The sequence below is a fragment of the Vombatus ursinus genome, unplaced genomic scaffold (assembly GCF_900497805.2).
Source record: "Vombatus ursinus unplaced genomic scaffold, bare-nosed wombat genome assembly UNPS02014813.1, whole genome shotgun sequence".
In the NCBI taxonomy this organism is placed as follows: domain Eukaryota; kingdom Metazoa; phylum Chordata; class Mammalia; order Diprotodontia; family Vombatidae; genus Vombatus; species Vombatus ursinus.
In genome coordinates, this window is record NW_020954591.1 from 7,046,709 (window position 1) to 7,070,196 (window position 23,488).

At 41.8% G+C, this 23,488-nt stretch overlaps 1 long non-coding RNA gene and 1 pseudogene across 1 annotated transcript; one reads left to right on the plus strand and one right to left on the minus strand.

Annotated features, from left to right (window-relative positions):
• Positions 1 to 7,578: 7,578 nt before the first annotated feature.
• LOC114054374 lies at positions 7,579 to 14,333 on the minus strand. The gene is made up of 3 exons (XR_003570472.1): positions 14,187 to 14,333; positions 11,932 to 12,021; positions 7,579 to 7,984 (listed from the first exon to the last, which is right to left on the minus strand). It is a non-coding gene; the product is annotated as an uncharacterized LOC114054374 (long non-coding RNA).
• A 147-nt stretch (positions 14,334 to 14,480) lies between these two features.
• Positions 14,481 to 22,882, plus strand: LOC114022841 (annotated as a pseudogene).
• Positions 22,883 to 23,488: the final 606 nt, after the last annotated feature.

The window sequence follows — 23,488 nt, forward strand, 5'->3', positions numbered from 1 at the left end:
GTATTACTTTACATTACCATTTTTACCAACATAATTGTCCTTGTTCAATATTATTGCTAGCTTTTACATAACCCACATTAGCCCCGTTGTACAAAGGCAATACATGGGGAATCTCTTATCCTAAGAGATATGATCTCCTACATCTTCCCCATAACCATTTATCAAGAAACCAATAACCCACTTGGGTATAACTTATTCTTGGTTCTTAATGTTGTTGTTTAGTCATTTTTCAGTCATGTCTGATTCTTCGTGACACCATTTGGGGTTTCTTTGCAAATATGTTAGAATGGTTTGCCATTTCTTTTCCAGCTCATTTCATAGATGAAGAAACTGAGGCAAACAGGTTTAAGTGATTTGCCTAGGGTCACACAACTAGCTAGTAAGTGTCTGAGGCCAGATTTGAACTTAGGAAGATGAGTCTTCCTGACTCCATGCCCAGCACTCTATCCACTGCTTCAAGTAGCTGCCCCCATTTGCCTCACTTTCTTGGTTTAGACCCTTTTTTTTGTGACAAGCTTTCAACTCATTTTATATTGCCATCTAATTCTTTCCTGAGGACCTTATCTCATCCATTTATTCTCCTTAAATAAGACAACACAATGAATTAGTTACTAATTAGCCAACTGAAACACCACTGTGACCAAACCCCAAGTACAACCTCTCCAAACCCTCTTGTACTGGCAGTTCAGGTTATAGAGAAACAGTTTATTACTTCTTTCCTTGGAGTTCTAGGAATAACCCTTAGGAATTGGAATTTCTAATACTATCTTCCTGAGCTCCCAACCACTGTGTTCCCTATAATATTGGTGTTAACCAGTTAATCGATATCAACTAGTTGATATCAATTAAGTAGAAGCACAAAAACACTCCCTCCCCAAAAATGGGGTGGAGGGGGTGCACAATCTCCCCTCTGCACATATTCAATCCCTTAAGAGAGTGGGCTCAAAATGAAAGTGCCCCCCAACACAGAGCACACTCTCTCTGGTGCACATAGACAAAGTCCACGGGGAAAGAAGATTTAAATTTGATACACATAGAGCAAACACATGTGACTGAAGAGTATCTCCCATCCCTGGGAGGCCTTTTCTTCCTTTGCAGAGACACTACCAAGTTCACTTGGACAATAGGCAAGTTGCTTCCTTGCTTGCAGGACATGGTGTTTTTGCTCCCAGGTCCATTTACTGCTGTGCTGGGTCATATAGGTTATTCACCAGATCTAGTTTCTAGTGTTACCAGCAGACTCTGCTACCAATTCCAGTTGCTGGCCCTCTGATGGCTCTTTAAACTTCTTGAAGCTCATGAGAGCATCGCCTGGTCTGCTCTATCTCTGAATACTAATTTACCTAAAATGAGGAAAGAATAAACACAGCAGACAAAAGAAATAGAGGCGCCATGAGTTCATAGACCCATGATGGCCAAGTGGGATATAGGCATCGATATTCCTCCCTCACTTGGACGTCCAAAATTCTTCAACCTCACTCAAAATTTGACAAAGAAGAGAACAAGAGATCACTTGCCTGAATTTTTGGTATGTACACAAGCCAATTAGAAAGGCTTTCATCATCATTCAGTAAGTCAACAGGAAACAGAGGTTGCATGCATATATACTGAAATGAAGAGTCCCTCTATTACCCAGGCCCAGTAGCAGGCTCATCAAACCTTCACATACATTGGAACTAAGTAGGACCTATTGGTATGCTTCAATGACTGGGCCCTCACCCATCCCATAATGACCACACTTAACTGTAATTTTATATAGTTAGTGCCTTTTAAATTTTAAAATACAATCACTCACCTCTAGCTATGAAGACCTTAATGATACCTAGGCGGTAGAGTAGATACAGCACTGGGTCTGGAGTCAGGAAGATCAACTATGGCCTTAAACACTTCACTAGCTATATGACCCTCTGCAAGTCACTTAACTGCTGTTTGCCTCAGTTTTCTTATCTGTAAAATAGGGATAATAATAGCATCTACCTCCCAGGGTTGTTATGAGGACAAAATGAGACAATAAATGCAAAGCTCTCAGCATAGGGCCTGGCACATAGTAAGCACTATATAAATGTTAGCTATTAACATCACAATTATTATCACAAACAATATAATTGTAGGTGAATTTTGAATGAAGCTCCCAAGTGTTGCTGACTAAGAAATCAATCGAGCTTCCAAAATTACTTACTGAAGCAATCAATCCAAAAAGCGTTTATTAAGCACCTACTATGTGCCATACACTATAGGAGGCAGCTGTAGGGGGTCCAAAGACAAAAATGAAACTCCTTGATCTCATGTGTATGACCTAATCCAATAAGCATCTGAAGCATAAGTTTCCTCTACAATTTCCCTAATGAGTGGTATCTTGGCACTGTGTCAATTTTGCAATCTCTATTAGGAATCTCTAATAATAATCCAAGACTTAGGTCAAGGGTCCCCTTCTGCACGAGGCCCCTCTTGATCTACTCAATTGCTAGTGCCTTCCTCTCCAAGGCTACCTTGTATGTACTTTGTATACCAGACTAACAATTTCATAAGATCACAGATTTAGATCTGGTAGGGACCTTAGAGTTTAGCTAGCCCAAATCCTACATTTTAAAGATGAGAAGATTGAACGTCAGAGATGTGAAAGGGATTGCCCAAGGTCACACAAGTAGTGAGTGGGAAGGCCAAGATTTCAACCGTAGTCCCCTGACTCTGAATTTAGCACTCTTTCCATGACGCTACAATGCCTTCTACCTTCTTTGATTGGATTAAAGGACTTGTAACATCAGAGGACAGCTGTAAAATAGTATATCTGGATTTCATCAAAGTATTCAACAAAGTCTCTCATGAAATCCTTATGGACAAGATTGAGAGATGAAGTAGGAGGAAGTACAGTTAATTGGATGTAAAATTTTATCCAGAGCATCAATTGATGTCAGTCTATAGGGAAGTCTCTGGTTGATTATCTTAGGGTTCTGCTTTTGATCTTGTTCTGTTCAATATTGAAATCAAAGACTTGGATGAAAATGTAGATATAATGCAAAAAACATTTGTATGGTATTGTGAAGTATCACAAAAAGAAGCCATCTAGTACAACTTGTACATGAACTAGAATTCCCTCTGTGACACACCTGACTAGTGTTCATTTAGCCTTTACTTGGAGACCTCGTCTATTTCCCAAGACATGGCACTATGGACTCACTACAGCTCTAAATTATAAAAAGCTTTTTTCTGCATCAACCTGCCTCTCTGCAGCTTCCACCCATGGCTGTCAAATGTCAATAACTATTGACCCACGTGCTTATATTATCATCTCTACAAATTCTTTATGAAAATAATCTACACACATATTGATGCAACTTGATGAATGTATGAAAAAGCAGGCTTTTGCAAGTGATACTCTACAGGAGACCACATCTTTACAGTTAAGCAAGAATAAGAAATCCCACTGTGCTTCATTTTTGTTGATAAAAAAGAGCTTTTGATATTAGCACCACGCTGTTAAAATCAAAGAAAGCATTCTCCAATTAAAATTTGATAGATTAATCATTTTTGAGCAATATACTATCTGGGGAGTTTGTTTGGCTATTTGTGATAAAGTGTCTGTTGTGCCAAAACAAAATATATCAATATATTTCATTATTTAAAAAGCATTTGATTCAGTAAAGCAAAACAGCCCCATAAAGGCTCTTCTCCATCAACGTATCTCCATGCATATGTTACAATCATTTAAGATTCCTTGAAAGCTGTAACAATAGAACTTTCTTCAGTGACCATCAATGGCCAATTTCAAGTGAGGCATAAAACAGGGAGAGGAATGGTTGCCAAAAGGACTTGCCACTTTCATGGAGGATGTCCAGTGCAGAATCCAAATGAAACAATGATTTCCTATAGATAGAGAAGTCCTCCAGATGTTCCTGTTTGCCAGTGACATTGTGTTGTCCCAAACACGCCAAAGCTTTCTAAATGAAATCCATAATCACTCGAATTCAATCTAATAACTATCCAGGAAAAACAGAAGGAAAAAAATGAATGAAGAATGTCTATCATCTAGACTATGGATGGATAGTCGGATAGCTAACACACAGAATTGGTGCATAAGTACATCTGTTCGCTCATCAGTTGTTGCTGTTTGTCCTTCGTTTTTGAAGAGGACTGTTAACATGATGGGGTGATTTCTTGATTTGTGTGTGAACTGGATTTAAATGAGGCAGAGTCGCGCAAAGTCATCAGTCTCACTCTCTCATCCAGAGTCATCAAAGTCCAATGGCAAGACAAAAGTCAAGACAATTGACAGTGTCCTGGGATGCAGTTGATGACCTTGGGGTCTTTAATGTCTGACTAAGAGCTAAGTGCTCCACAGTGCCTACTTTAGCCACTTTCATGGCTGTTGGAATAAATTATTTTGATCTAGCCATTCTGCCAGGGGAGATCTTCACATGCTTGGGGTAGACAACCCCCTAACTTACCAATGGGTCAGAGTCCTATTGGTTACCCTCAATTTGGTTGTGCCCATCTGCTGAGATGGTTTTACCAGGGTGCGGCCTTTAAGCATGCTACAGCTTCTTGGAGCCCCAGGTGAGAACTGGGTGACAGGTGGATACCAAAAGTGGATGAGTAACCCTGAAAAGGGCACGACAAGGAGCAGCTAGGTGGTGCAGTGGATAGAGTACTGGCTCTGGAGTCAGGAGGACCTGAGTTCAAATCTGGGCTCAGACACATAACACTTACTAGCTGTGTGACTCTGGGCAAGTCACTTAACCTCAATTGCCATATATGCATACATACATGTGTGTGTGTATATTATATATATATATATATTTATATTTATATATATATATATATGTAAAGAAAAGGGCATGACAAGCCCTCACACAGAAGTGCTAGTCCTCCCTGAACATCCCAAACATCCCTTGTCCATTAGTACAAACATTGTAAATAACAATGAATTTACCACCAAATAGAATAGGAGAAATAGAGTGAGCTGGACTGCTTTTGGGAAGTTAGATGATATTTTTAGGGATCACAGGCTTCTCCTTGAAACAAAAGCCCTTTTTTTGCTGAGGCAATTGGGGCTAAGTGACTTGCCCAGAGTCACACAACTAGTGAGGGTTATAAGTCTGAAGCTGAGATTTGAACTCAGGTCCTACTGACTCCAGGGATGGTGCTCTAGCCACTGCACCACCTAGCTGCCCCCAAAAACCATTTTTAAAAATATGAACAGTCTCCTGATGATGCTTGATGGATATAAATGATGGAATTCTCAAACTCCCCAAAAACAGAAAGGCTTGTGGTGGGATGAGCTGACAGCAATATATTACCAATAAGTAATTACAAAGAAGAAACATAAAAAATATTATCAAAGAGATATGTGACCAAAACAAGAAGGTGTGTTGTTCATGAAAACCCTAAAAGGAATTAACAGGATCCCTTCTAGAAATATACTTAACATACAAAGTAAATCAAGTATAGGACAGCTCTTTATTTCCTCCACCATAAAATAAATATTTAAAATATAAAAGTCTCATAAGCACTCATTGACAAAGGCTTAAAATATGAAAAGGTAACCCATAACTCCTATTACTCTCTCCTAGAAGTTAATACTTAAAATATTTAAACATGAAATACTTCATGGGACCACTTAACAGGCATCCTACCTGCACCTTCATCTTGGCTCTGCACTGACCAAGCAATTTGATAAAGGACCATATCTTCTGCTGAGACCTTGGTCTCATCCTCCTGGCAATGGTCATCTTCTTCTACAAAAGGAAAGAAGGAGGTCATCTCCTATGAAAGGAAAAGTTACTCCTGCTGGGTAACTAACACTCAAACTCAAGAACTCCTGACTTCTTGATCTCACAAAAGTAGAAAATATCCATCTCAGGATCATTGTTAGATTGGAGGATCTGAAAAGAGCTCTAATCTCAGGATTAGAGAAAGAAACATAAATCCAAGAGAAAGCCATAGAATTAAGGTCCACAGTCGGCCTCATCTGACTCAACACGTGCTCTTGCTGTCCTGTGGGAGCAGCCGCCAAAGTAGCTGGCAAGAGATGGCAGTTCTTTCCCCTGGAAGAGAATTATTAGGATCTCCACACTACACATTCAGAAGAAAGAAGACAATGAGAATGGAAGTCTTCTCTCCCTTAAAAGTCCATTTAGTGGGAAGCTCCTGCTGCTCAGCCAACCTTCTTTGACACTGCCCCCTTCTTATAACAAGGGGATGGCCAACATCAAGACCAATCACAAGCCTTTATCAAGAGGTCAAAGCACTCTTCTTTCAGGAAAAGGTCAGGGTACACGCTCCATGTTGTACCATGGGACATCTCAAGGCAGATCTCATGTGTAACAAGGGACACAGATCTATTGCCTCACATGAACCATAGAATGCTTACAAGAAAATTTGCTCATGTGAAATACCTCATTCTTCAACAATGATGAATAAAATAGATGTTTTTGTATGATTAACTGAGGTAGCAAATGTCCGTGGACATAGGTCGAATCCTCTGGACCTAGACTTTCCAACAAGTTCACCGTGATTAGTGGATTAAACCTATAATGAACCCAGTTTTCTCCACCAAAGTCAGTTCACCTACCCACTATAGACATCTCTTTGCCCACTCATTGACCTCCTATCAACCAGGAAACAGATTCTGTCCCTTAAAGGACAAATTTCTATATCTGTACATCATCTGGACACTTCCCACTGTGGTCCTATAGTCAGTTTATTCAATATATTTGGTATCCTGACCCCAATACATGACATCCTGTGTATATGCAGTATGCAGTATGAATCTTTCTTAATGCCAAATGTGCTACATCATGAAAACACTCATACAGAAACATTAATTTCTTTAATTAACTAAAAAAAATTTAAAACAATAATAAGTTACAGAGTAAAGGTTATTACAGAGTAATAACCTATGAGGCTAGAGCTTGGCTAATGCTAATAAGAGTGCAAAAAAGTATAGATTCCTATCCACATCTTCCATTTAGCCTCCAAAAAAGTTATTAGTATCCATTGCTGTTACCTCTAGCCATTGACTGCCCTATTGGCATCTAGGGTATACAGTGGTTGGAGCGCTAGATTTGGAATCAAGATGACCCAATTTCAAATTCTGCCGAAGGCATTTATTAACTGTGTGACTCTGGGCAAGTCACTTAACCTCTACTAGCCTCAGTTTCATCGTCTTTAAAATAGGTACCTACCTTACAGAGTTTATTGTGAGGATCAAATAATATTAAGTCATGTGTAAAGTGCTTTGCAAACCTTAAAGCACTATACAAATGCTAACTATTATCATGACCCAGACTTGCCCCACCTCCAAGGACTCTGGGATTACATGGACCTTGGTCTGATCATGGAGGTGATCTCAAAGGTGTCAGTTTCTCTTCTGGCTTATTTTTCCCGTCCTGGAGTAAAACTGTGGGGAAATTAGAATAAAACCTAGATGTAGCTCACGTCTAGATTTTCTTAAGTGTAGGTAAGTAACTCCCCAACTCCTACAAACACACTCAATGTACAATATGGGGACTCAATAAAAGACAGCTTTTATTTCACCCACCACGAAAAAGGAGGGGCATAGGATGCAAAGGACTCACAGATACCCATGAACAAATAAAGAACATAAAATATTCAAATAGTATAATAGATTCAGGATTCAAATAGTCTATTAGATTCCCTTCAGAAGGTGAAAACACTTTGTGGGGCAATTGACCAGATACTCCCTATTTGCCTCAGACCTACACATTCCAAGCAGTTCCAAAGCAAAATCATAGAAGGTTGGCAAGGTCCACATCTCCCGGCCCTTCATGGCATGCTTTGGTCCTTCCTCTTTAGCAGCTTCAGGGATTGCCTCTATGGAGGATTTTCTTCTGCTTTGAGAAGTATGCTGTTAAGAAAACCTTTTCCTCAGTGAAGAGAGTGCCCAACTCTCAAACTCAGGCTCTTCCTGTAGGTCAATCCCAAGGCTGGAAACGTCCCATCCTTAGAATTGGTTGTCCCCGATCTGTATGCAGAAAAGGAAACAAAGGCAGAAAAAGGCAGCCCAAAACTGAAGATTCAGGAACTCTTCTCTTGGTATCACATGGGCCCAGGTCACACTCTCTGCTGTCTACCATGTGATGATACACCCAAGGATTCTCTCCTCATCTCCACCTCTCAGTCAGAAACACTTAGGGAAGGGGGTTTTTCATCCAGCTTCCTCTTATTCCATCATGCTGGTTTCAGCTAAATCAACAGGCCTAATTACACCACTAGTGTATTTGTGCCACAGGCCCTAGATAAACTTCCTTATGTCAAACCCTAAACTGACCCCTCATCTCTACAGTGGGAAGAAGGATTTTGAGAGAAATTGTTATTAATAACCAATTAATATTGGGGAGATCCAGGGTTTTTTCCCTTTCCATTTCCTCATTCAAAGACCAATCCTTGTAAAGGACATTGCTGATAGATGAGATTATCCAAATCCTCTGGGTACATGCTTCTCACCCCACCCAACTAGAAGACTTCACAAAGAGAATCTATTCTAGGTGGAAATCTCACTCCACCATTGTTCATTGACGGTGGAAATAGATGTGTTGTATAGATTGCCAGAGGTCTGGGAGTGGTCTGGCTTGAAATGAGTCTCTCTTTGTCCCTGTGTGATATAATCAGAGTCAAGTAGCCAGCCTCTCATTAGCATAGGTCCACTTCTCATAATAATACTCATTCTCTCATTAACTGCTAACCAATCAAAGTTGATTTCTGCCTATTGGGAACATCAACTCTTCCAAGGCATATAAGCATTGAGCAGCCTCCATGATTCATCTTTGGTTTACAAGAGAAAGCCAAATGACCATCATTTTATTAGTTATCTGCTAGCCATAATGAATAAAATTGATTATTAATTACCCAGAAATTACAGCTCTTAGACTTTTCATATGTCACAGTTTGAATAGAATTATGAATTCATTGTAGGCAGCTAGGTGGCACAGTGGATACAGCACTGGGCCTGGAGTCAAGAAGACTGGAGTTCAAATCCAGCCTCAAATACTTATTAGCTATGTGACCCTGGGCAAATTACTTAACCTCTATGTGCCCTAGTTTACTCATTTGTAAAATGGGGGTAATAATAACACCTGCCTCCCAGGATTGTTATAAGAATAAGATAATAATTGTAAAGCACTTAGCACAGTGCCTGGCACATAGTAAGCACAACACATATGTTAGCTATTATGATTATTATCATTAGATTTCTTGCCTATAAAAAGGATTCCCTGACCCCACAAAAAGGATCACCATCCTTTGGAAATATGAGGGCTTATCTAACACATGTCTTACTACACCACTGCAACCCTACTCTATTCATCAACAACACCCCTACATTCATTCATCCATTGAAAAAAATGTTTGAATGTACACCATATAACTAACACTACATTATTCTCATAAAGCTTAAAATCAAATTGGAAAAACAAGATATGGATACATGAAAAAAGTTAAGTAGCAACATAAGAAGTAAATAAATGACAAAGAAATAGGAGAGGTCAACAAGTAGTCTAGGATTAAGAAGGGCCAGAATTTAAGAATATATTGAAGGACCCCAAAAGACTCACGATGGAAAATGCTATCCACATCCAGAGAAAGAACTTTGGAGTCTGAATGCAGATCAAAGCATACTATTGGCTCTCCTTTTCTTTTGTTGTTTTGTTTCATTCCTTGGTTCTTATGGTCCCTCCCATTGGTTCTAATTTTTCTTCACATCATGACTAATGTGAAAATATATTTAATATGAATGTATATGTAGAGCCTATATAAGATTGTATGCTGTCTTAGGGAGGGGGGGAGGGGGAGAAAATTTAAAACTCAAAATCTTATGGAAGTGAATGTTGAAAACTAAAAATAAATAAAAAAAATTTTTTAAAAGAGTATATTAAAGAACCAAGCAAATTTTTGCAACATTTGATTTGTCTCATCCTTTTAGTGTTAAGTAGCATGGTACAGTGAAAAGAGGGTTAAATTTGGAGTCAGAGGATCTGGGTTCAAATTCTGATTCTGGTTCTTACTATGACCTTGGAAATATCACATCACCTCTCTGAGCCTTGGTATCCTCATTTATCAAATGAGAGTATTGGACTAGATGATATTTAAGGTCCCTCACAACTCTAAATCTATGATTCCCCACCACCAATCCACAGCTCTGATAAGTACTAACTAAACAATACAGAGAACCATTGCTTTGAGTTCAGGGTAAAGGGACAGCCCTGTGATCTGGAGCTAGTAAGTAAAGGTTTGTGGAGGAGTTTCAGGAACTGAGTTTTGAAATAGTATGAGTGGTGAGATAAGATTAAAAGGCATTAAGCATAAAGGTAGCCATTCCAAGTAACATTTCATCATTACTCTAACCATTTCAAGGCTGGACACCCTTTGACATTTGAAAGCAAAACTCATGATGATTTTTTTTTTTTTAGCAGGGGGAAGAGGGCATAAATCCATTTGGGAAATGAGCACACACACACACACACACACACACACACAGAATTTAGTGTCACAGCCCACACATGTTTGGAGTTCAGGAGCTGGGGTCCTTCATAGCTGTCTTTTCACCTTGGATTTTTACCACTTTCCATGGACCAAGACCGTAAGTCTCTCTATGACTCACTGGCCATTTCTCTCAGCTCCCTTCAGGGAAATCAGCAGCCTGCTTTGAATTCCTATTTCCTAAACAGCCAATTTGTCTTTAATAACTCTTAATGCCAGTTTATCTGGTACAGTCTGTACAGCAATTTGTTGCATGAGTAGGAGGTAGAGAAAAGTCAATCTTTGCAGGATGAGTTAGCTTTCCCCAGGCTCTATCCATTAGTTGAGCCTCTGTGGAATGGCAGGAGGGAAGAGATGTGGATTCAAGGGTAATTTTTAAATGAATGCTTTCACCTAAGTCTGTATCCTTCAGTCTCCCAGCCCTTTCATAAGGATCAGCAGGATAGGCCAGTTCCAGAAAGAGCTTATGAGGAGGGGAATCATTCAAGTTGGATTATCTAGAAAAGACTGCCCAATATCAGACTTTATACTCGGCACTGCTGGTCAGTCCTGGCAGTTGTTACCAACCAACACAAAGTGGAGCCTGGGGCAGGCACTCATGTGAAAGGGAAGGGTTTTCACCCGTCAAGTATTCTGGGCTCTGAGTCAGACAGACACTAATTCCTAGGCTCGTGAGGGTGAGTCAAGAAAAGGTAACAGGGTACATTGGAAAGTATGCCGGATTTGGAATCAGGGGACATAGGTTTGATTCCTGACTCTTCCACTTACAAGCTGTGTGACCTTAGACAAGTCACTTAAACTCTATGGGCCTCAGTTTCCTTATCTGTAAAATGGGGTGGAGGGTGGGGAAGGGTGGATTAGTTGACCGCTATGGTCTTTTCCAGTTCTGAATCTATGGTTTTATGAACCTAAAATAAAGTCTATGAGCAGGTAAGAATTTGAATAAGAATGTCATGACCTATCATTACTTCTTCACGTAACTGGTACTCATGGTGGTTCAGTCAAAAGGCTAAAGAAACTTTGAGACATGCTAAAATCTATTTACAAAACTGCCACAACCCCAGTACTATCATGAGCTTACCCCTTCCAGAAAACCAATTTAGTTCTGTAGCTTTCTGTTTCATCACTTAGAGGCAGTCAATCAACAAGCATTTGTTAAAGCGCCTACTGTGTATCAGGCACTGTGCTAAGCACTAGTAACTTAAGCGGTCAGACTATATATACCTTTTAGGCATTTTCCCAGTAGCCTAATAGGTTACTTTTTCATGGTAGGAGAAGGGTCAGAAGTATCACTAGAACTCTCTATGGGAGTTATGTGTGTGAGTCTAAGGAATACTGGTATGGAAACCCCCCCACTGATATAGACCAATAATTCATCTGTAATTTCTAATCTTTGAGAGTTGCCTGGGGCATTGAAAGGGTTAAGTGACTTACTTGTCCAGGGTCAAACAGCTGGGATGTGTCAAAGGCAAGACTTGAACCCAGGTCTTCCTGACTCCAAGGGTCTATCAACTATGGATTGTGCTGGAGGAATAGTAAGCATAAGTAGTGAATTTAAATACAAATATATATATATACACACACAAACACACACACCATTCCAAAACACTATTAACCAAGACTCTGAAATCAGTTCAAGTGAGTGAAGAAATGCTGACGCAGCAGAATTTCAAAATGCTGAGCAAACAAGCGTGGACTTTTTTGCATTGCAAGGAGAGTTGTGAAAAGAAAGTCCTCAGACCTCTGGTGATCCATTTGTTTTGCACCTGCCTAAAGAAAGAAATTACTTTCTGAAATTTCAACTTAGGGCCACAGAATTCCCATTGCCAAGTTATCACTCTTCAGAGTAATCCTTCATTCCTGACTTTGGGCTAGGTAGTCTTTTTGTGGACAGCTCTAATTCTGTCTTTTTCCTCCCACTCACTGTCAACTTAATTCCCAGGTGTATACTCACTTCTACTTCCTCACCTCCCACTCCACGGCCCTCGGGAATCTGACTTCTGTTCCTCTTACTCTAATGGAAATGCTCTCCCCAAGGTCACCAATGGCCTCTTCTCTATCCTCGCCCTCTTTTGCTTCTCTGAAGCACTTGCCACTCTTCACTAACTTTTCCTCTTTGAAGATATTTTCTCCTCCATTAACTTCCACACTCTGCTGGACCTCCCTTCACTCTCATGACTCCCTCTCTTTCTTATCACCCAAATCCTCTTCCTCATTCTATCCTCTAAAGGTGGATATCTTCCAACACTCTGTCCTTTGCCATCCTTTCTCTCTTCTATGGCTTCCATTATTACCTCCATGCAGAGGATTCCAAAACTAGTCTCACTCTCTGCCCTCTGAGGTCTAGATCTGCCCTTTCAAATGCCGATTCAACTTATACAAAATTGAATTCATCATCTTAAACTCCTAAACCTGCCCCTCCCAACCTCCCTAGGTATCAGGGACTACAAATCTTTCCCTTCCCAGAACATAGTAGTTGCAGGAATATGTGGTGCTCCTCTAGATGTTTTGAGAAGCAGTGTTTCTTACAGAGGGGCAGTGGATGAAACGGTAGACCTGGAGTCAGGAAAACTCTTTGTGAGCTCAAATGTGGCCCCAGACACTTCCTAGCTATATGACCCTGAGCAAGTCACTTAACCCTGCTTGCCTCAACTTCCTCATCTGTAAAATGAGCTGGAGAGGGAAATGGCAAACCACTCTAGTATCCTTGCCAAGAAAAACCCAAATGGAGTCACACATGACTGAAAAACAACTCAACAACGACTTTCTTACACACATACAGAATTTGAGATTTGGAAAGGACTTTGGTAGCCATCTAGTCTAAGCTATACGTAAAAGAAATCCCCACTCAAACACATCCAATAAGTGCTCATCTAGCCTCCAACGGAAGACCCCAATGGGATGCCCTACCTCCCAAGGCAACACATTCTACTTTAGGACAGTTCGAATTATTGAGGCTTTTCCCCCTAACATCAAACCTAAATTTGCATATTTGTAATTTCTTCCCGTTATTCTTGGTTCTGTGCTCTAGTGTCAAACAAAATAAATCTAATCCACCTTTCATGTATTTGAAGATAGCATCGTGTCTGCCCCCTGAGTTTTCTCTGTTCCAGGCTAAAGAGGCCCAGTTTCTTTCTGTCATCAATCCTTATATGTCATCATGGATTCAAGGTCCTTCAACATCCTGGTTGCCCTCCTCTGGACACTTTCCAGTGTGTAGGACAATGATTTCCACAACTAAACATAACATCTCCACATGTGGTCTGACCTGGGCAAGATACTGAGAGACTCTGGCTTCTGTATTCCTCGAAGCTATGCTTCTCTTAAGACAGCCCAAGATCTCACTGCATTTATTGCCTGACACATAACCCTGTTGGCTTATTTGAGGCTTGCGGTCCTTTAAAGTATCTAGATTTTTTTTTTTTCAAAATACTATCTTGTACTTTTGAAGTAGATTTTTTAAACCCAGGTCTAAGGCTTTAACATTTATCCCTATTTCATGTTTAATTTCAAGTCTAATCTCATTCAATTAGATTCATCCTAAGGCCCTAGCCTGTTTTGATCTTTGGGAATCTTGAATCTTATACAAACTTATACAAATCTTATACAAACTTGAATCTTATACAAAATCTTATACATGGTGCTGTCACCATGAAATAATAGGAAATAGGGGAGAAAGACCCACTTACACGGTGCAAAGGAGGATGGATCCTCTAGCCCTTTCTGTGTGAAGTCTGGGACCATGTATCCGCTGTACAAGAGAAGGTACTAGAAATAGAAGCCCCTTGGAATTGTGTTTCTGAGCTGTCACACAGATGGGCTGGGGAGTCTGAAGAGCTGGTTGCCTGTGAAAGGGAAAGACCTCCATCTGCTAGAAGCTGAGCAAAAATGCAAGAAACATAATTTGCAGGCAAAACGTCACAGAAAGAAAAAGAATAGCAATGGAGACCAGCAACTGGTGCCCTCTGCTAAGACCTAGAGAGAACTGCATGGGGTGAAAGCAACAGGTGCATTCACACAAGACTGCCACAGAGACCACAATGGGGAGCAATGACCAGCAATAAAAGCTGCCGGATGTATGAGCTCCAAGACAAGCAGTCCTGAACAAGGAGCCAGAGGAGTCACAGGGGTGAAGCAATAAGATGGAGGAACAATCCCAGAGTTCCCACCAGTTGGGGCTGTTTTCTGGAATAGCACTAAAAAGGGCTGAGACTACACAGACCTTTGGAAGGAGAATCACTCCTTGTGAGTATTGTTAGTTTCTATGGGCTCTGATGTAAGTATAGTTTATTTCCATTAACTTCCATAAACATGTTCCTACTTTGGGCATTGTCAGCCTATGTGCTTGTAAAGGGAATTAGTGACCACACTCTTGGGGACACTGAAATGCCCAGATTATCTGGTTGGGGACAATAAGTCAAAAGAAGTGAAACATCCCTCAAAGTGCTCCCAGACCTTTCCTGATAGGATCACCCTCTGACACAAGAATTATACATAATTCTTCTGTTGATAGAATCACCATGTTCTCAGTTATCCAGACTGGACATTTTGGAGTCACCCTGGCTGTCTTTCTCCTTACCATGGCTAATCTGTTGTCAAAGCCACTGATTCTACCTCCGCAATATTCCTCATATCTGGTCCTTCATTTCCACTCCCACTGACATAACCCTAGTTCACACTCACTTAGGCTGTTATAACAGCCTTCTAACTGATTTCCTTGCCTCCACTTTCTCCCTTCCAGTAAGGGGTGTGCTGCATGTAGCCTCTAATGAACTTTGAGACTGTTAAGTTTTCAGAAATCTGCAATGCTACAAATTAGGGCTTTATTGTTTTGATTGACTAGACTTAAGAAACTATTAGTATGCAAATTAAACTTAAAAGTTCATGTGCATACATTTCCTAATTGTCTCCCCATCCAAAAAAAAAATGGAGTCTAAGAAGGAATCATAATTACCCAGCTGAGTTCCTTTAGAAAGTAGCAAGGTGCATCTCAAATTTCTGTACCCTACCTGAATACCTTGTGGATTTTCCTTTCTTTATTCAGTGTCTAAGAGTGCCCTTCAGCACCCAGCCGCCACAACATCGATTTTTGTGTCTCTGTATTCCTATAGCACTTACACACTCTGCTACACGTTAGTACTTGATTAATCACTACCTTTTAGTTGCCTAGTTTCTTCACATATCACTTTTATCTTCCTAACAAAATTGTCAGCTTATCAAGGACAGATCCCCATCTTCTACTTCTTTTGTTTCTCCACTATCTTTATCTCAAGGAAATCTGGGATACAAGACTTACAGACTAGGCCTTTAAGAGACTAGCTAGAGGGTTCCCCCAAGAGTCAGCAAAGAGGGGGAAGGAGAGGATCTTTCTACTCTTTTTTCACTTTAAAAATGGTTGTTACTGTCATTATATCATAGTAATTTCCCTATATACCTTCCTCTCCCCCTTTCCTAGATTCCAAACCCTCCCTTCTCCCTTGTAACAAAGAAAAACCACTGAGCAAATTCAAGCATGCAGCTAACCTTCTGCAGGAGGGAGAAGGGGGAATCTCACTCCCTCTCCTCTAGGCCCCACCTTTGGAATAACAGGAGGACAAGAGACTTGAGAGTAAAGGTCGGTGTAATGTCAAAATGGTGAACTATAGCATCAGGATTTCACAGGGAGAAAAATGAGGCCAGTGCCTGGGTGACGGAGAATAGGGAGAGTGGAATGTCTGCCAGATGACAAAAAGATTTAGGAGGAGTCTAGCAGAGGGAGAGGATGGAAGACTTGGAGGCTGAGGTCAGAGTCACACACTGCCATATCTGGAAGAAACTCTGGAGATCATTTAGTCCAATGTCTTCATCAGTGACAGAGTTAAGGAAACTGTGCCCCAGGGCAGCTAGGTGGCACAGTGAATAGAGTGCTGGCCCAAGATTCAGGAGGACCTGAATTCAAAGCTGACCTCAGACACTTGACACTTACTACCTGTGTGACTGTGGGCGAGTCACTTAACACCATTGCCTAGCCCAAAAAAACAAAAAAGGAAAATGTGCCCCATAAAGGAAAAGTGACTTATCCAAGGTCACACTGCTGAAGTGGGGATATCTCTAGTTTATTCCAGCCACTCTCTTCTCTGCCCACCTACGATTATCTGATACTCTCCGGTCACTGCCCTAGTGCCTTTGGCTTCTCCCTATGTGGGAATTCTTCTGCATGGAAACTCAGCCCCCACCAGACAGCCATAGCTATTTTGATCTCTCATCCAGCCAGGGAAAAATAGAAACCGTATTCACGCCTTTTTTTAAACCTTGCTTTGAGAACTTCTATAAGGCCTAAGCTGAAAAAGATTCTTTCTCATATAGTTGCAGAGGCCTCAGCTAGATCCCAGCAATTGAATCTGCCTCCTCATTTCTCTCTCTGTCTCTAGCTAAGTCTCTGTGTTTCTCTCTCTTTTTGTCTCTCTCTCTCCCCCCGGCCCCCACCTCTGTATCTCACCCCTCTCCCCTCATTTCTATAGTCTCCCACTCCTTCGTTGCTGCTCCTTGTGTTTGAATTTCATGCCAAGTATCTCTCCACTCATCCCCATGTCTCTACCCTTTCACTACCCAGAAGCCTTCTTCTCTACAGCACGGGAAAGAGAATGCTGGTGATTTTAGACCCTCAGTTCCTATATCTCCCGGGTAACTGGGTGCTGGAGCTTTTCCTGCCCACAGAAATGATCTCTGGGGCTTGGCTACACAAGCATGGAGGACAACCCAAACAAGGGCACCAGAGACAGCACATGGACCATGTGCATTTTAAACTCCAAGTCTGATATTTTAGCTGGAACATGGAGTGCATCAGGACTAATCTGGAAAGCCAGATTGCAAAGGGCTTTAAATGCCAACCAGAGGACCGTATTTTATCCTGGAGACAGAAAGAGCTGCTGAAGCTTTTTGACCAGGAAAGTAGCCTAGTTAGACCTGTGCTTTGGGAATATCAATGTGGCAGCTGGGTGGATTTAAGAGGGGTGGGGCTGGATGCAGAAAGGGTAATCAGAAGACTATGTAGCAACAGGGAGAGGTGAGGAGGGTCTGAATGGAGGGGGGGAGGGGAAATCACATAGCTAGGGCAAAAAGAGACCTCCAAGGCCTTCTAGTCCAATCCCTCATTTTACAGATAAAGAATAAGATGGCTGTGTGAGAGAAGGGAATAGATGTAAGAAACGTGATAGGGAGAGACATGTCAAGAGTGGTCAGTTGTCTGATTATGTACAGTGAATAAAAGTGAAGAGTTGGGAATGACTCGGAGGCTGCCAACCTGGGTGACTGGAAGAATGAAGGCACCTTCATTTTGCAGATGAGGAAACTGAGGCCCAGATGTAAAGTGAGTAGTCTAAGATCTCATAAACTGCCAGACAGGAGTCAAACACTGGTCCAAAGCCAGTGTTCCTTCTACTGTTTGTTGAAACATGATACCAGAATAACCAGTTATGGTCAACTCTGTAAAACGTCTCCATGAGACAGTTATTTAACTGGATTTTGCATCTCTTTTCTTTCTTTCTTTTTGTAAGCAATGGGGTTAAGTGACTTGCCCAAGGTCACACAGTAAGTAAGTGTCAAGTGTCTGAGGTAGGATTTGAACTCAGGTCCTCCCGACTCCAGGGCCAGTGCTCTATCCACTTCAACACCCAGCTGCCCTAATTTTGTATCTTTTAACCGGTTGCTGTGATGCCTAAATAGAAACAGGACAGTAGTTTGGGCAAGTTTATGGCAAATCAACTGTCATCTGAATATGTAGTTATGTGGAGGAACCAGGGGGAAGAGGAAGGGTTGCTTACTATTTCCCAAAAAGTCCAACCCAACCAGGAGATGCTTTCCCAGACTCCCAACCCAAATGAGCAGAGACCAAGTGCCAGGGCAAGTTTTTTGCATAGTTGATGTCCTCCTCCCTCCCTGAACGCCCCAGCACCAGATGTGCTGGCATAGAGCAAAGGGCACAGGAGCACATTTATGTGCCCGGTCCCCTCTTGCTGAGGCCCACACCTGGGCAGAAGGAAAAGCGCCCTGGTAAATATATCCATTGTGAGCAGCTGGGGTGGATGAGGACTTGCCCCAGCTGTTCCCTCTTTCCTTGAGGTGCCTAAGGCTGCCCTGAGGCTGGCGGCCAGCAGAGCCCAGATCCTCCGGCTGCCACCGATCCCCGTGGAGCCCTGGGCTCCTTTTAAAGGAGGACCCCATACAATCCTGGCGCCCTGCTGCTTTCAGTTACTCGGAAACAGCCTCCTGGTGTCCACAAAAGCTAAGAAAACGTGCCCTTCCTAGAAAGAACCTCGGAGGAGGGCCAGGGGTCGAGCAATGACTATAGAAAGAGCCACATCCCATATGACAGCGGAGCCCCGGCAGGCCCTTGCCACGCAGAGCAGAGCTGCCCCTCCACCCGCTCCTGCCCGCCCCTCACAGCGCCTGCCTGCTGGGGTGCTCATTATCTCCTGCAGCCGGCTCTCCAAGGCATGCTGCCGCATAATTAGGGTCTCGTTGTGCCTTGTCAGAATAGCGAGCTCAATGACACCAAGAGAGGCCCCATCTTATCTTTTTTTAATTTTCCTAACTGCAGTCACCTGGATGTTCTTTGAGGCTGTTTACAGGATAATTTATAACAACGTTTTGAGTGGTTTGGACCCGCTTTCAGTGACAGCTTTTTGCTCATGGCCATCACAAAAAAGATTTTCTTGGCCTTTGGAAAAAGCACCAGGTGGATAATAGGTTATTTATGTGAACACTAAAAAGTAGGTTTTACTACCGATCGTAAACAAGTCGTGATTGTCTTCGGCTAGGAGGAAATGGAATGAAAATATCCTGTAAGTTCTGACTTGGTTTTTAAACACTGATCCGAAGGGGGTGTTTTGTAACACTTGTAACATTTCAAAACAGAGGGAGAAGGGTTAGGCATTTATAAAGCACCTACTACGTGCCAGACACTTTTACAAGTATTATATCATTTGATCCTCACAACAACCCTGGGAAGTAGGTGCTATTATTATCCCCATTTTACAGTTGAGGAAACTGAGGTTAAGTGAGTTACCCTAGAGCCACACAGCTAGTAAGTGTCTGAGACTGCATCTGAACTCAGGTCTTCCTGACTCCAGGCCCAGTGAGCTATCCGCCTCACTGCCTCAGTCAAGGGTTGGGGGAGGGGGGGTCTGGAAAGAGAGACTCCTTGACTGGGGGGAGGGCATAATTGTTCAATCAAAAACCAAACCCACTATATGCCCTGCACCACGCCGAATGCCAGAAATAGGAGTACAAAGAATGAAACAGTACTAGCAGGAAGCTTACATTGTAGTGCCAGCATGTGAAAAGCCTAACCTGAAGTCATGGAAAACAAAAGTCCCAGTTAGACTTATCTAGGTCAATTTGTTGTTCAGTAGTTTTCAGTCCTGTCAGACAAAACCCCATTTGGGGTTTTCTTGGCAAAGATACTGGAGTGCTATGCCATTTCCTCCTCCAGCTCATTTTACAGATGAGAAAACTGAGGCAAACAGGGTTAAGTGACTTGACCAGGTCACACAGCTAGTAAGTGTCTGAGGCCAAATTTGAAGTCAGGAAGATGAGTCCTTCTGACTCCAGGTCTGGCATTCTATCCATTGCGCCACCTACCTGCCCTATCTAGGTCCATACACTGATATTTTGTGGATCTATTTACCCCAAATGGCACAGATCATAATCCTTCTACATATTCTTACACAGTGGGACTCTTGTGGATATTCCACCACAAATCACCCACAGAGAAATCTGCCCAACGTGGACCCAGCAGTCCTCTAGGTCTTGACCTAGATCTTGAAATATTTGTAAAGAGTTTAGCACGTAGTAGGCACTTAATAAATGCTCTTTCCTCTCCTTCTTCTCCTTCTGTTGACATTGTGTGGTTACCAAAAAACAAATGGACTGTTCATCTGCTACCCCCTACACTGTTTCAGGTTTAGCCCATTCCCCTTTCCTGTCATCCAGCTCTTCTCTTTTATGTCCCTTCTTGCAGTTCCTCATTAGTAATATGCTGTTTCCTATTTCCACCCACCACATATTATTTCATTGCTGCCTGAGTAACACAAAAATTTCAATTCTTCAAAGATTGTGTCATTTAATGATTCATAGAGGTATAGCACCACTATAGGAATGTCAGATGTTTAGGGTCTTGCCTGTCAAACTATGAGTTATTTTATAGAACTAATTAAAGTAATAACTGGAGAAACAAAAGTTCTATCATCTCAATGGAAATATATATATATACATATATACACATACATATGTATGTGGTGTGTATATGTGTACATATTTGTTACTCTTGTTGGTATTCAGTTGTTTCAGTCATGGCAAAGATGCTGGAGTGATTTGTGATTTCTTTCTTCAGCTCATTTTACAGAAGAGGAACTGAGGCAAACAGGGTTAAGTGACTTGCCCAGGGTTCCACAACTAGTAAATGCCTGAGGTGGGATTTGAACTCGTGAAGATGAGTCTTACTGATTCCAAACCCAGTGTTCTATCTATTGCACCACCTTGGTGCCCCCTATGGGGCACACTAGGTAAGGAAGATTCAGAAGCAATCAAATATAGGAGCACAATGTCTAATAAACTGAAGGACACAAATGACTAAGCTAAAAACTTCTCATAACCATGCTGCTTCCTCAAATGGTGCTGGAAATACAAAAACAGAAGACAAGGCCTGCCCTCAAGGGGCTTTCATTCTAATAGGTCTGACATCCCAGATATAGAGGGAATTGATATTAACATATAACAGTAATAAATGTTGGTGGCACTGGAGATTGGCGATATGTACCCTCCCTCTATACTAAGAGTCCCTTCTCAGATCTGGCCTTCGACAGAGAAAGGGGTCAGGTTCCTTTTCCTCTACTCTTTGTTCTTTCTACCCCAACTCCAGAGGAAACTGCTTAAAGTTTAAGTATTGGATAATGTGTCAGGTCTCCCCAGTCATGGCATCACCTCTCTGATTCCTTCTTTCTCGTTTTCTTTCTCTCTTTCTCTTCCTTCCTTCCTTCCTTCCTTTCTCTTTCCTTTTCTTTCTCTCCTTCTTTCCCTTGCCTCTGTCCATATAGGGTATCACACCTTTACCTGTGGGCACTCTGCCCAAATGGAATGTAAGTTTTATTCTCTAAAACTTTTTGTTTGTTTATTTGTTTGTTTTTTTCTTTGAGAAAAAAACAGCCTTATCCCCAAACCACTTAAGCTCTCCAGGATTGGCAGACAGCAGGTCCCAGGCTAAGCCCTACTTGGTCATTGTTTGGGCCCCGGTTGGCTCAAAATGAATGGAAATAACAATTGTTTTTGTTTCTGCCAGAAACCCTGAGGATCTTCCTCTCCCAAATCATTTTCTTTTTTTCTGACTAGGTAAAGAGGCCATTCTCTTGCCTCATTTCTTACTAAGCTTAATCACTGAATGGCTTTGCCTCAGTCAAACTGAGACCTGTTAAAGCTTGAAAAGGCCACGGTCAAGACCAGCCCCAGGTGAGTGCCTTGGACTTTCTGCCCTCTATCACAGCCGAGTCTTGTCTTCCTGCAGCCGAGTGGCCACGGTGACCAGTAGTAATAAGGGGAATGGCTTTGCCGTCATGCTCTATCTGTGCAAGAAATTCTCAGGAGGCGCGATTCTGGAGACCCTAAGCCAGGAGGCTGTGAAGAAGGAGGCGGGACTGAACTCGGTTTTCTACCATCTGGACATCAATGACCTGAAGAGCACTCGGACCCTGAGGGAATTTGTCCAGGGGGAAGAGGGGAGGGGGCTGTGCTGGTCAACAATGCTGGAACGGCCGTCAAAGTTACTGACACTACACTTTTTCCTATTCAAGCTGAGATGACGATGCAAACCAACTCTTTCTGGCACCAAATCTGTATCTGCAGAATTATTGCCTCTGATAAAACCCCAAGGGAGAGTAGTGAACGTCTTTAGTTTCATGAGTTTATGTTCTCTTAAAAGCTGCAGCCCAGAACTACAGCAAAAGTTTCCAAGTGACACAATCACAGAAGAAGAGTTGGTGGGGCTCATGAACAAGTCTGTGGAAATTACAAAGAAGGGAATTCGTGAGAAGAAGGGTTGGCCTAACACTGCTTGTGGAGTGTCCAAGGTTGGAGCCCCTGTCTTGTCAAAAAATCCATGCCAGGCAACTGAATGAGCTGAGGAAAGGTAATAATATTCTTCTGAATGCCTGCTGCCCAGGATGGGTGAGAACTGACATGCTGGGACCCAAAGTTCCCAAAAGTACAGAGGAAAGCGCTGAAACCCCGGTTTATTTGGCTCTTTTATCCCCAGGTGTTACAGAACTTCATAGCCAGTTTATACCAGAGAAAAAGGTTGAAAAATGGTAAACTGAATTTGTGAATCTATTCTAGTAATACTTGAATGTTACACATCTTGGATTTGATTTAAAAGTACGTTTAGAAAAAAAAAGTACATTTTGTACCTTTACTAATTGTCACAGCTAATTACTATTAGGTGTTCTCATGTGAGAGATTTTGTAATGACTAAATATTTATAATGTAGGAAAAATATGCAAAATTCAGATTGTCTAAATGGAACAAAAAATTTTCAAAAAACTACCAATAAATCATTAAAAAAAAAAAAGGCCAGAGGCCCCATTGCATCCTGGGCAATCTCCAGTTGTCCAGACCTATGTCTTGTCACTGGACCCAGGACCCAGATGGGAAGAGAAAGTAAGGCTGGTGACTTTACACAGCCTCCCTCACTTAAATCCAATTCACTTGCATGTTAAGGCATCACCTCCCTGATGTCATGGTCCTCTTTGAGAACAAAGGACAAACAACAACATCTCCCTAAAGTGAGGAATAGAAATATATAATATAAATCAGGTATAGGTAGGTTATTTCTTATATACACCACCACCCCAAGTATTTACTATATGTCAGACACTGTGCTAAGTGCTCGGGATACAAAGAAAGACAAAAACACAACCTCTATCCTTAGGGAGTTCCCATTCCAAAGGAGTCAACTTAAAAG